Genomic DNA, 11,982 nt, shown 5'->3' on the forward strand with positions numbered 1-11,982 from the left:
TCTTGGGATACAGAATCTATGATACCGTCACCCCCTGCATTTCATTCATGAAATAAATAGGAAAAAAAACACGTTTTTTAAGTGCTACAGAAGAAAATAAAATGTATTACTACAAACAGGCCAGCACAATGCCGCACAGTTGTGAGGTTGAGTCTCATCACTCTTCGATCTTTTAGTTTGCAAATTATCATCTCTAAATTGTGCATTGGTGTGAATGTGACTATGAATGATTGTTTAGTTTCTCTTGTGGTTGCTTAGTTGATGACAAGCCCAGGGTTGTACCCTGCCTCTTGCTCAAAGTCAGTTGAGTCAAAAACACGCCCCCCAAAAAAAGGTCAAGCAGTAATCGATTGATTTAATAAACACAATTTACATTTACACATGAGAGAAATTGCTCTGACCGTGACCGTTAAATGTGATTTCAGGACGCCCCCTGCTGTTGGCGAATAGTCGAGCTAAAAGCCAATTCATGTGTGTAATCCTGTAAACTAAATTAGATTTGGCACGGTCACCTGAAAATACAAGTATAAAATCATTTGGGTCTGATCAGGTTTTACGATTAGACAAATACAGCCTGCATGTGAGAAAAAAAATAATAACCACGCCATAAACCTAATAACAGTATGACGTCAGTGAGGAAAGAAAAACTTCCCAAGATGTTATTAAGTAAAAAAATAAATAAATAAGTACACTTGTTGGCTTCCTTCTTATTCTACCTTTTGTGAACTTTAGAGAGCATTACGTATGTATAAACGTAACGTTGTTCTCTCTTTGACCCAAATAAAGAACCGGAAACGAAGCTATGAGCGAAAGCGGAAGTTTGTGTGAGTGAACCTCACTCACCGCCTTTTTCATCTTTGTGAAATCCAGCCCGCTCTTTGCCTGTTTGTAAACATTTACGTCAAAAGCACGTGACGCCTGCGACGCATTTCGTCGCGATGTCCAATCAGAAAGCGGAGGTGTGTTCCCATGGGCGTGGCCTGTTGGTGTTGCCGTGAAAATGTCGTTGCGTCCAGTTTTTTTTTTGTCAAGCCACAGTCGACTCAGTGGCAAACCGGGAGCTGGATGGGAGCTTCTGGAAGCGGCGTCGTAACTTGAGACGCCGTTGCGAAAGATGCGCTCTGGGTAAGTGGCCTCCTTTTAAATGAGGAAGTTGTTTACGTTCGGGGGCATCGTTACAAAACCCAAATTCCTACATGTGAACTTGTGTGGCGCGCAGGAAGCAAAATGTAAAAATGTGGTTCGACAGTACATTACGCTATTAACATGACGTCATTGTACGTTCACTTCTGATTGACTTCGAATGGCCCTCTTGTGTTATGAAAGCAACAAGCCAAATTACGTGTGGCCGAGCGATTTCGAAGTGCGTAGTTGCCAACGTGTTTTCGCTCACCTTACCCGGAAAACAAGGCCCAGAAATATTCGCGCTCAGCAGTTTGCTTCCGAACGTGTGTGAGCAGATGAACGTTCCAGGTTGCTGGATGGATGCTTGCCGCGAGAGGATGTTGCGCACTTGTATTTACTTGACGAATGAAGAGGTTGGTGAAGCGCTGCACTGCGTAAACTCACGATGCTTTCACTTTGTTTATCGCCATATTTACTTTTGGAATAAAACAATAAATACAAATGCGTTATTTGTTAACTGTGGACTTGTAAAGCCCTTTTGAGACTCTTTTGTGATTAAGGGCGATACTGTATAAATCAATTTGACATGACTTTATTCCATTTAAGTTACCAAATGATGCCGTTAAATAGATTATTATTATTAGTCATTTAATCTAACGAAGGCGTAAGAACATCACAAAAGATATTCCAAGTTATTTTCCATTGAATGGGCTTTGGGCGAACGTATGTAATGCTCGATTAAAAAAATAAAAAATACTTCAGTGAATTACGGGAATTAAGTTATTATTTTACTTTTAATTTATCCGACCAGATACGGTTTTGATAGTTGATAAGTCTAAAATACTGCATTGCACAGGCCTTGGCTCAACTCCATCCATCCAGAGGTTTCTATGTCATACGCACTTTTTATTCCTGATGTAAACAAAGCTTCTTGGGTGCAGTTCGCTTAAGGAACACCGAGCGGCGTTGTTTTACTTCTGCAACTCAGCCCGAGTGGGCATGAAGGGCATCACGTCGCTTGATTTGTTTGTGCACGCCCACATTTAACTCTGGACATGTATGTGACGTCATAGCACAAAAGTGACGACTCGACACAGTCAAAATAAAACAAAAAGGCGCTATTATTAAAGCTAAACAGCATAAGGCTGGATGATAAAAGCAAGACAGTATGAGATGCTCTCAATTTTCAAGTCTAACTTTTTTTTTTTTTGAGAGTAGTAATTGTTGACAATAAAGTAAAAACACCAGTATTTTAATGTGCGTCAGAACCTGCCATTGTTTCTGGATAAAAGGTCATTTTTGGCAAGACTTTGAGGCCGCAGTTTGCCGAGCTCCGAGGAAGTGTTGAAATCCACCGCACACTGTTTGACATGTCTTGGAATAATAACGGGTTTTCCTCTGGAATCTGCGGAGGGGGTGGAGGCGATGAGGAGGTGTTTTGGGGGGGCTGTTGTACTTGTTTTCATTGACAGTGTGCGATATTTGGAACATGAACTGGTGACAACAGATGATACCAACTTAACCCAGAATCAGGTAAACAGGCACGTATGTATGTTTGTTTGTTTGTTTACCTTGACAAAATCCTCTTTTGTTTCTTTGTGCATATCTGTGAAGTGACCGAGCGCCTTTCCAAGAGGGTAATTAATTAAGCGGCATTGGCGCAGCTGATACGTGGATGACGGAGCGAAGGTGAATGCTGCGTTCACCAAACGGAGGAGGAATATCACAACAAAAGAATCTGTAAGTTTGGAAAATATCGTTTTAAATGTGATTTGACGTCATCATGCTATCACCAAGGCCGCACAAGTATAAACTTGATGACTGTTCATACTTTGTCGTGTAGGTTTTGACCTTTGGCAGTTCCCGTCGGTCGCCGTGGGAAACCGGACGTCACAGGCCAGAGGTAAATGCGACATGGTTGACAAAGGCATTTAAGCCTCGGGTTTCATGTTAACTCTTTTTACTGCCACACGTTATCAAAAAACAAAAACAAAACAAAAAAAAACTGTACTATGACGAAGGTTTTGATCATTTACATCATCCTTGAAAAACGTTCTGTTTCATCAAATTTCGTACACATTGAGACCATTGAAAAGAGATACAATGCTGCCATCTGCTGGCTATAGATAGTGAGGGTTTTTGATTCCCCAACTCATTGACCAGGCAGCACGTGCTGCACTTAAGACTGTGAACTGCACATTGATTAATAAAAACAAAAACAAAACAAAAAAAAACATATTTGATATCATTTAACATTTATGGCGGCATACATCGTGATTCTACTAAACGTTATTAAACAATTTTGGCGGTCAAGAGTTAAAAAAAAGAAAAAGCACAATCCGCCTTTTGAAACTCAACTCCCTCGTCATGACCTCATATTTGACATAAACTCAAAGGATATCAAGCAATGTACCGGTAAAGCCAAGTGTCAAAAGGTCAGCTGAAAAGGAAGAAATCGATGCCACGAGCTCTGATTCAAACAGGTTTTTAACTCTTTTTACTGCCACACGTTATCAAAACGTTATCATTCACGTCATCCTTGAAAACGTCCTCTTTCATCAGATTTAGTCATGTTTCATTGTAATTTGATGCACTGGCAGCCATCTGAGATACAATGCTGCCATCTGGTGGCCATAGTTAGTGAGTGTTTTTTATTCCACAACCCATTGACCAGGCAGCTAGATGTTGCATTGCCCATTGATTTAAAAACAAAACACAAACAAAACCTAGTTGACGTCATTTAACGTTTATGGCGGCATACATTGCGATTTTATCAATCGTGATTACACGTTTTTGGCAGTCAAAGAGTTAATAACTGTATATCGTTAGCATTCCCGCTTGTGTGACACATTAGCAGCATCCCACATTTAAAGGGCCACATCAGCCGTTCTTGTCCAAGCCGGTGATGTCCCTTTAAAAGCAGAATGCTGTCAGGTGATGGAAGAAGAGGCTCGGCCTCACTTTGGGAGCGAAGAGTCAGATTGTGTCTCTTTGCAAAGAAAGGGAGAGAGAGAGCGACGAAAGGGGGGAAAAAACGAGGGCGGAAAAGTCGTGTTCAAATGTGCTGTTGTGGTCCCTTGAAAGGCCTTGTGCCGGCGATCGCGTCTCGGCAGGGATGGAGAGGCGAACGACAGATACAGAAGCGCTGAGAATTAAATGCTGCGTCACACTCAGGAAGAGGAACGACGCGAGCGTGCGAGCGAGCGAGCGAGCGAGCCCGTGTGGGGTCTGATCACTTTTGTGTGTATTTGTGCTAAAAGTGGCAGGCTAATCGTAGTCGGGCCGTTGCGGGCAGATGAAAATAAAGACAGCGAGATGCTGTGAGGGAGCGAGTCAGACACAGGAGAGAGATTTTTTTTTTTTTTTTTTTTTTTTTTTTTTGGTTTGGTCGGGTTGAGTTGCTACGTCACTTTTTTCATGTCCGGACAAAACAAAAAGCTGTGATAACAGGAGCTAACAGTCGTGGAGTTTTCCACCTGAAGTGGACGTTGTTGTGGTTTGGGACAGCCGAGGCTTCCTCGTCTTCGTCCTCTTCTTGGCAGTTCTTCCTGTCACTCGCTGCTAAATGTGCCTGCATGTGTGTCATTTGTGTGATTGTGTGTGCTGTGTCGCTCCAGCTAAGCCCGGCCGAAGGAGTTTTTCAACATGGATGCTGAGATGTGCCACGATTGTTTTGACGGGATGCTGAGATGCGCTTCCGGCAGAAACGCAGGCCGAGCCGAGGGTTGACGGCGCCGTCTTCTTCCGGAAGCTTCGAAATGGTGGCCAAGCTCGCTCGGGGGCTCAATGATTTTTTTTTGTGTGCGTGTGTGAAGACGGTCTGATCACGTCTGATCTCACGGCCTCGCTCGCGAAGCCGTGTTTGTTGACCGCGTGGGCGTGTCTCACGAGGGGGGACGAAAGTTGGCAGCGCCGGTTGAGAGGCAAGAGGGGAGTCGAGCGCGGCGCTCTGCGATTAGATAACAGATTGGCGTCCGCCGTCACGTGACCTGTTTGCACCCCGCAGGGCGAGCTGCTGCGATTCAAATCCTCCCCCCCCGAGACGAGACGCGTTCGCTCCTGCGTAGTTCGGAAAAAGAGGCAGCGGCGGTGACGCAGTCCCCGTTTTCGGGGCTGGACTTCTCGTCACCTCGTTTGGATCGCTCCCACTTCCTCTCTCGCTCTGTGTCATGGGAGAGAAGGAGCGGTGGGAGGGGCTAAATGTCACAGCTCAGGATGAGAGCGAGAGCGAGAGACGCTGTTTACTCTGCGCTCTCGGCGACTCGGCTTTGGCTTCACTCCCGTTCACTTGTGCCGCACTTTAAGTTGCCGCATCACATGCCCCAAGCGGCGCTCTGATTGGCTCGGAGTCGCCATGCTGGTTTTCCGAGTCGTCTTGCACAGCGCAATTGGTTGGCAGTTGGTATCACAGACGCTGATTGGTCCAGAATTGGTTCAAAAAGAAAGGTTGAGAAGTGGCATCGTTATTGACGTTTATTTATATATTTAAAACGCGCTTGTTTGACCGAGACGGCATCTCGGGGGCCTTGTACGATTTATTTCATTCCTGACTTGATTGAGGTCGAGAAGCACACTAAGTATCGTTTATGCCTCCATCAAGACTAAAGGCAATGGAAAAAAAAAAATCAGATAGTTTTGTTTTAGCATGCAGGCTACTTCCTGGCCAATTAATGGAGGAGGGCCACCAATGTGATTCTTGTGGGGTGGATTGTTTGCATTCCGATTCAGTTCCTCAGCAAAATTTAAATCCATCGATACAAGTTTTGTGGACATTGTTTTCATGTGAAGTTTTATTAACACATTCATTGCCAGACCAGCAGAAGAAAAAAAATGCATCATTTGACGTCTTTTTCCGTCAATGGCAGTGAATGAGTTAACCTTAAATCAGGGGTGTCCAAACGACGGCCCGGGGGCCATTTGCGGCCCGCCGTCCATTTTTTTAGTGGCCCACGACAGATGCTAAAAATGGCATTTGACTCAGTTCAGATAAAATAAGAACAAAAATGTTTGGAGATCGTCAAAGTAAGAAGTGAAGGTGTCGAAAAACACAGGTGCTATTAAAAGGTTATTTTAGTTAACTAAAACGAAGAAAAAAACTGAAATTCAAAAAACAATTTCGTTAACGAAATAAAATAAAAATGAAGATGCTTTTTTTTTTAAAAAGAAAACTAACTGAAACTACATTTTATGTTTACAAAACTAACTAAAACGAAGGACATTTTTGCTGTAATTATAGTTTTATTTTAGTCTTTGGTAATTAATTTAATGCATGAGCCTTTAGGGATGATTTTAAATGAGATTTTTAGTAGATTTATTTTGATATAAACCGGAATAATGACGTTGCGTCCATGTTTATTAAATATTGCGCACAATACTACACATAAAAAAACTAAAACTAATACTGAAACTAACTAAACTAAAACTAAGCATTTATTAAAGAACTAAAACTAATAAAAAACTAACAGAACCACCTGGAAAACGAATTAAAACTAACAAAATAAAAAAAAACTCAAAACAAAATAAAAGCTAAAATGAAAAACTCCAAAACTATAATAACCCGACTGCCATATTACAAATAAATTGGTTTCTATACTGTAGCATTTTTCTAAATACAATTATTTGTACAATTTTTAGCATTAAACACAATTTCTCTTCATAACATGATGTGGCCCTTGCGTCCTTCGGATTTTCTGGATGTGGCCCTCAAATGAAAACGTTTGGACACCCCTTGTGCGAAAGGCTCAGGCCAAATCTTGCTTTCAATGATTAATTACTCTGCCCAATCATTTAAGGCAGGGGTGAAATCACGATAATTCAAACGATTATTTACTGTTTTTTTTTTTTTTTTTGGTACAAAACAAGAAAATGTTTAAGCATGTAAAAATATTACAACTTAAAAAAAATAAATAAAAAAATATAAACACTAATTATGTAAATTCCTTTTGGACCAAACAGAATTTATTATAATAATAATAATTAATAATTAATAATAATTAATTAATTAAATCAAATGTTGACAAAAACTTGAAGTTTGAGTGCTGGATGATCTTTTTTTTTTGGTACAAAACAAGAAAATGTTTAAGCATGTAAAAATATTACAACTTAAAAAAAAATAAAAAAAAATAGAAACACTATAATTATGTAAGTTCCTTTTGGACCAAACAGAATTAAGAATAATAATTTATTTATTTATTTATTTATTTATTTATGTTGACAAAAAGTTGAAGTTTGAGTGCAGGATGATCTTTTTTTTGGTACAAAACAAGAAAATTTCAAGCATAAAAAAAAAAAACATTAAATAAAATTCTTTGAAACACTATTAAGCAAGTTCCTTTTGGATAAAAGAAATTTTATTAAATTAGTTATTTTTAAAAAAAAAGGTTCAAATGTATACATTTAAACAACTACAAAAAAAAGAGAGTATTAATATTTATTTATTTATTTATTTATGTTGACAAAAACTTGAAGTTTGAGTGCAGGATGATCTTTTTTTGGTACAAAACAAGAAAATTTAAAGCATAAAAAAAAATACATATATATTAAATAAAATATAATTTATTATCAGTATTAATATTTATGTATTTATTTGTAACGATTTTTAATGCTGATTTTGTAATTGTGGAGTGTAATAATTGAAGATTGTAACTGAATTTGGATGAATTGCGCAGCGTTACTCTGGAACGCTCACTTTGCTAATAAGAGCAGACGTGTGTGCACGTGTTTGCGGCTTTCTGTCTTTGTTCTTTGTTTGGCTGCAGCGACGAAAGGGCCTGCTGTCTCTTTAAATGTTTTATAAGCGTTACACAACAGGTCCAGCGGCACACAAACATCAAGCGGGCAGAAGAGGGAGCGCGACAGTCGCGCGCGTTCGAGCAGCCGGGACACTTTTTGCGTACGTTCGAATCTGTCTGACGGTTGTGTCAACAAAAAACACACGTACTGTACATGATACACATTTTTTTTTTTTTGTCCTTCATCTTACTGTGAAAATAAACATCTGATGTTTTGGAGTGAGTCGCTTCACTTCCTGTGTTTGATTTCGATCGATCTTTTTTTTGGTGGGAGTCGCCGCCGTGCGCACACAAACAAAATAGGCAAGGACGGATCGTCAGAGGTGAGTTGATTTTGCACTTGGCAGCCAGTCAGCACGTTGACGCTCGACCTGGGCCGGCCCCGCCCCTTTCTCTCACTCTGCTCGGGTGTGTGTGCGTCATGGCTCCTGTTGCCAGCCATTGATTTTTTTTTGTCCTTCCTTGTGATCACGCAGGCCGGAACGCTCGGCTCCACTTCGTCTCGGACGGGGCGGCGAAGACGGCGCCCGCGTCGGACGAGGTCGGATGCGAAGACGGACGGCACGGCGGCGTCTTGTCGCCCGGCGTTTGGCTGTTGTTCGGGCCTCTTCGCTTGGGATCGAGCACGGGAACACAACACAAGGTGTGGGCGTGTTTCGCCAGTGGGAGGCGGCTCCTGGTGCCTTACTCGGCAGTTCTGCGTGCCATCTCGTAACTACCTGGTGAATAATAGACACGCCCCTTCTCGGAATGTCTTAAGACGAGGGGTGTCCAAACGTTTTCATTTGAGGGCCACATACAGAAAATCAGAAGGGCCACATCATGTTTTGAAGAGAAATTGTGTTTAGTCCTAAAAATTGTACAAATAATTTATTTGTGCTTTTGCATATTTAGAAAAAATGCTACAGTATATAAAGCAATTTATTTGTAATATGGCAGTCGGGTTATTATAGTTTGGGAATTTTTCATTTTAGTTTTTATTTCATTTTGAGTTTTGTTTTTTTAAATTTAGTTAGTTTGAATTAGTTTTCAGGGTGGTTCCGTTATTTATTTATTTTTTTTTTAATTAGTTTTAGTTCTTAATAACTGCGTAGTTTTAGTTTCGTTAGTTTCAGTATTAGTTTTAGGTTCTTTTTTTGTGTGTATTACTTGTGCTCAATATTTAAAAAACACCAAGGGCGCGACGTCATTATTCCAGTTTATATCAAAATAAATCGACTAAAAGTCACATTTAAAATCATCCCCAAAGGCTCATGCATTAAATTAATTACCAAAGACTAAAACGAAGGACATATTTGCTATTATTATAGTTTTATTTTAGTTAGTTTTGTAAACCTAAAATGTAGTTTCAGTTTTCTTTTTTTTTCTTTTTTTTAAAGCATCTTCGCAAGGGCCACATCATGTTGTGAAGAGAAATTGTGTTTAGTTCTAAAAATTGTACAAATAATTTATTTGTGCTTTTGCACATTTAGAAAATGTATATAAAGCAATTTATTTGTAATGTGGCAGTCGGGTTATTATAGTTTGGGAATTGTTCATTTTAGTTTTTATTTTGTTTTGAGTTTTTTTTTTTAATTTTTTTATTTAGTTAGTTTTAATTGGTTTTCAGGGTGGTTCTGTTAGTTTTTTATTAGCTTTAGTTCTTTAATAAATGCTTAGTTTTAGTTCAGTTAGTTTCAGTATTAGTTTTAGTTTTTTTTATGTGTAGTATTGTGCGCAATATTTAATAAACACTATGGGCGACGTCATTATTCTGGTTTATATCAAAGTAAATCTACTAAAAATCACATTTAAAATCATCCCCAAAGGCTCATGCATTAAATTAATTACCAAAGACTAAAACGAAGGACATTTTTGCTATAATTATAGTAACTTTTAGTTAGTTTTGTAAACATAAAATGTAGTTTGTTAGTTTTCTTTCTTTTTTTTTTTTTTAAAAGCATCTTCGTTTTTATTTTATTTCGTTAACGAAATTGTTTTTTGAATTTTAGTTTTTTCGTTAGTTTTAGTGAACTAAAATAACCTTCAAAATGGCACCTGTGTTTTTCGACACCTTCCCTTCTTACTTTGACCATCTCCAAACATTTTTGTTTTTATTTGATTTAAACTGAGTCAAATGCCATTTTTTAGCATATGTCGCGGGCCACTAAAGAAATGGACAGCGGGCCGCAAATGGCCCCCGGGCCGTAGTTTGGACACCACTGTTTCTAGCTAAATTTTCCAAGGAGAGTTTTGAGTACATTTGAACAGTTTGTGGAGGACAGCCAATCTACCAGCTGAGCCATGACACGCCTTCTGTATGTTAGTATATTGGAATCTCGTAACTCCAAGAGAACATTTTGGAAGCGCCAGCAATTTAGTACAAGTGGCAAACAGCAAGAGTGTCAAGCTGAAGATCATAAGCTCGAATCCAACTCAAAAGCTAATAAAAAGCTATGTAACGGTTGAAGATCTGTTAAATCCTCAATGGTTACATAACATTTTTATTTTTTTTAATAAACTAGTTAAATGTAAATAGGCGCCAGCGACCCTTGTGAGGAATAAGCGGTCAAGAAAATGGATGGATGGATAGTTAAATGTAATCACAATTTTCCCTGTAAAATGTACTTACAATTTCTGAGTGGAAAAAAACTTTACTGTTTTTTGTTTGTTTGTTTTTTTCAAGTAAATATTGCTCCCTTTTTATACAGTGTAGAGGCCCAACTTTAGATTGTATCCAGAATCTACATGTGCCATGAAGTTGTAGTTTTCTGCAGATCTCCAATCCGGATACGTGGACTAGCTTGAAGAAGCTTCGACACGACAACCATGAGGACAACAGCTGAACAAATCACTCCGCACTCTCGCTCATCATTCCCTCCACTCTCAGCACACGCTGATGACGTCACGTATACTTCCGCCTACTACTATGTACACACACACACAATATAGTTCCATACCATCACAGAAGCCTTTCATAATATTGACAAACTACAGTAAACGGAATGTTTTACGTTTGTGTCATTTTGTCTTCATGTCACCCGATGAACAAATCGCGATTCTGTCGTCACTATTCTGCCTGTTTTTATTGTCAAATTTCAAGATTGTAAATAGTTGTTTTGTTGACGTCATGCTCGGATGTCCCCCGTCAGAAATGCCCCCCTTGGAAGCTGGCTTCAGATGGTGGCTTAGAGTTTTGTCATCCATCTAGCACCATTTGAAATCAGTGTTCTTGGGGCGGGAGGTGAGACTCACCTGCCAGTGAGAGTCAGCTGACCTGGGAAAAAACAAAAAAAGTTCCACTCCGTCGACTACAAGTGACCAGAGACGTTTTTGTCAGCGTTGTCCTTTTTTTTCCAAGGTTGACCGATTTCTTTTGGTGCTCAGAGTCTGCTTTTGTTTCTAGCACCATTTGAAATCGGTTACAGTGAAGGACAGATCTCGTCTCACCTTCAACCCATTACATGGAAAATGTCAACATGACTCTGAAGTTAGACTCCGCCCACCCTCTACAGAAGACTCGTATCATCGATCCATCATTGAGAACTGAATGATGTTTTTTATGTGTACTTACCGGTAACAAAAAATGTCTGCTAACTTCTATGAACTTGAAATGTGTAAACATGAAAATGATGAAATCTAGTTAAAGCGAGACAGTGACCACATAAATTGAGCAGTTCGCATTGCTGCCATAAGGTGGCGCTGGGGCCTGAAAATAAAGTAGTTCCTGATAACAGTCATGTGTTCAGCAGTTTTATCTCTCTAGTTAATTTTACCAACATCTTTTACCATACTTTTGATACACTTAGTCTTCATTTGAAACATATTTCACTTCGTATTTTTCACGCTTATTTCTAAGGACTTTTTTTTTTTTCATTGAAGACTAAATATGTTCATTCCCATGTATGTGACTTTTAGGCATTATGATTCTTACTGTGACAGTGACCAAGCTGTGCTTGGCATTTAGTTTATGATTCACCTTGTAAAAGTGCCTCCACACGCGTGTTATGTACCACACAGAAGATACACAACCATAGAAACGCCACACAACAGTCACAGGAGACAGTTTAAAAAGTATATATAAAAA

The 11,982-nt window shown here is 39.4% G+C and overlaps 1 long non-coding RNA gene across 1 annotated transcript; it reads left to right on the forward strand.

The window, feature by feature from the left end:
* Positions 1-124: 124 nt before the first annotated feature.
* Positions 125-9,836, forward strand: LOC144013325 (uncharacterized). Its single transcript, XR_013282223.1, has 4 exons — positions 125-2,658; positions 2,740-2,865; positions 2,969-3,028; positions 8,393-9,836. It is a non-coding gene; the product is annotated as an uncharacterized LOC144013325 (long non-coding RNA).
* The last annotated feature ends 2,146 nt before the right edge of the window (positions 9,837-11,982 follow it).

This window comes from Festucalex cinctus, chromosome 2 (assembly GCF_051991245.1).
Source record: "Festucalex cinctus isolate MCC-2025b chromosome 2, RoL_Fcin_1.0, whole genome shotgun sequence".
NCBI lineage: Eukaryota > Metazoa > Chordata > Actinopteri > Syngnathiformes > Syngnathidae > Festucalex > Festucalex cinctus.